This window comes from Schistocerca nitens, chromosome 7 (assembly GCF_023898315.1).
Source record: "Schistocerca nitens isolate TAMUIC-IGC-003100 chromosome 7, iqSchNite1.1, whole genome shotgun sequence".
In the NCBI taxonomy this organism is placed as follows: Eukaryota; Metazoa; Arthropoda; class Insecta; order Orthoptera; family Acrididae; genus Schistocerca; species Schistocerca nitens.
In genome coordinates, this window is record NC_064620.1 from 307,317,398 (window position 1) to 307,319,897 (window position 2,500).

The 2,500-nt window shown below is 63.9% G+C and overlaps 1 pseudogene; it reads left to right on the top strand.

Annotated features, from left to right (window-relative positions):
* The window catches only part of LOC126197830 (large subunit ribosomal RNA), a 7,929-nt pseudogene that overhangs the window by 2,951 nt on the left and 2,478 nt on the right, over nt 1–2,500 (top strand).

Below are 2,500 nucleotides of genomic sequence, written 5' to 3' on the forward strand. Positions count from 1 at the left end.
GTGCTGCTGCTGCGAGGTGCCTTCCTTGGGTTGTAGTTACAGGGAGAGTGATGCGCAATACATGGGCCTAGCCCTCTTAGCCTCTCCTCTCCTGCGGTCTTCTCCCCTTCTCGTGGGCCCGCTGATTTTCGCAGAGTGGAAGACCGCACCAGGGGCTTGGGGGGGTTACCATCCCCCCCTCGCATTATCCCTTCAAGTTGGGGGCAGCACTCAAGAAAACAAAAGTGGTGGCCCTTCCGCTGAAGGCGCCACCCCAGCTTCCCCAGCACCTAGCCGGCCAACCGGCCGTGCCGAAGATTTTGTAACTGTTGCAGCTGTCTACGCCTGTAGTGAGTGTCACCGTAGCTTCACCACCAAGACCGGTCTCGGGGTCCATCGCCGCCGCCAACACCTTGCGGCCGCCAACGCGGAGATCGTGACGGAGAGGCATCGTGCGAGGTGGACGGAGGAAGAAGTCCTGTCGCTCGCCAAGGCGGAGGCCGAACTGTTCCTTGAGAGGGACGCCCGGTTCTTCTTTGTCAACCAAGAACTCATCAGGATGTTCCCCGACCGAACGCTTGAGGCAATCAAGTGCCAAAGGCGGAAAGCTGCCCACAAGCAGCTTGTCCGCCAATTCATGGAGGCGCTTGAGATCGGTCGGGGGGAAGAGCCGGCGTCCCGCCGGGGAGCAGCGAGCTCGCTGCCTGACGCGGGCGAGGCCGCTGCGCCGCCCGTCGACGCAGCTGAGGACTTCGCGGCCGACTCCACCGGGCCGCCGCCGGAGGGGCCGACTGACGCTGCCATCTGGGAGCACCTGGCGGGGCTACCTGCTTCCGCCCAGCGTTTCTCTGCCCTGGATCGAGTCATTGGTCTAGGGCGGGGCACGCCGCCCGATGTCATCCTGGGCATGCTCCCGGATGCCCTTGCGTCGGTCGGGTCCAGAGGGGAGAGATCGATCACCAGGACACAGCGGCCGCGCCAACCATCTAAGCGGCCGCCTGCCGCGCCGCCGTCGCAGAAGCGCAAGCGGCGCCGCTGGGAATATGCGAGAACGCAGACTGCCTTCCGAAGGTCGAGTGCGCGTTGCGTGCGCGGCCTCTTGGATGGCACCCTGCTCCAGCCGCCACCTGCCATCCCTGGTCTGCTGGACTTCTGGGCGGACCTCTTCACTAAGAAGCCTATCTCCACCGCGGGCTTCATTCGTGACCGCCTCCTCCCGCACTCGGAGCCTGTCGCTCTCGAGTGCCTTTGGGGGCCGGTCACACAGGAGGAGGTCGCCGCCGCGTTGCCGCCCAGGGGATCAGCGGCCGGGCCGGACGGCCTTACCCCAGCGGAGTTGCGGCGCCTGCCGCGCGAAGTCCTGGTGAAAGTGATGAATCTCTTCCTTCTGGCCCGCGCCCTTCCGGAACGCCTGCTTCGCGCGCGGACGTCCCTTCTCCCGAAAACGGCTGCACCAACATCCCCCGCTGACTTTCGCCCCATCACGGTTTGCTCGGTGCTGGCGCGGACGTTTCACAAGGTTCTCGCGTCACGCCTGATGCGTGCATGTGCTGTGGACGAACGTCAGCGGGCATTCATCCCTCGTGATGGGATGTTGGAAAACACTTTCATCTTGGACGCTGCTCTCACCGACGCAGTTCGCTCCTGCCGCTCTGTCTTTGTGGCATCGATCGACGTATCTAAGGCATTCGATTCGGTAGATCATGCTGCCCTTCGCCCTGTGCTGAAGGCGCATGGCCTGCCGGATTGCTTTGTCGGGTATGTCGAGCGGTGCTACGAGGGCAGCACGACAGTGATAGCGGACGGCGCCGGCGTGGGCGTGTCTGTGCAGCCAGCACGGGGCGTTCGCCAGGGCGATCCCCTCTCCCCCCTCCTGTTCAACTTTGCGGTGGACTACGTTTTAGGCCAACTGCCCTCTCACATCGGAGCTCGGATCCTCGGTCGCAGGGTCAACGCTGCGGCCTTTGCAGATGACGTCTTGCTGTTTGCAGCGACCCCGAGGGGCTTGCAGTCCCTCATAGATGCAGCTACCGCAGCCCTCGCCCACCTGGGGCTGCAGATCAACGCCCGGAAGTGTTTCACCCTCGCCTTAGTCGCGTCAGGGCGCGAGAAGAAGGTGAAGGTGGACAGCAATGTCACCTTCACAGCAGGCAATACCACCATGCCTGCCCTGCGTGTGGGTGAAACCTTCCGGTACCTGGGGCTGCAATTCTCCACGGCGGGTCGCAGTGTCTTCAATCCACGTCGCCACCTGGTGGAACAGCTTGACGTCATCTCCCGAGCTCCGCTGAAGCCGCAACAGCGCCTCCACGCTCTCACCAACGTACTTCTCCCTGGCCTGTACCATGGGCTGGCCCTCAGTCGCACCCGGGTGGGTGCCTTGAAGTCGGCCGACATTACCATCCGGGCCGCCGTCAGGAGATGGTTCCGCCTTCCGGCGGACACCCCCCTGGGATACTTCCACGCTCCTGTTGCCCAGGGGGGCCTCGGCATTCCATCTTGCCGTTGGATGGGTCCAACG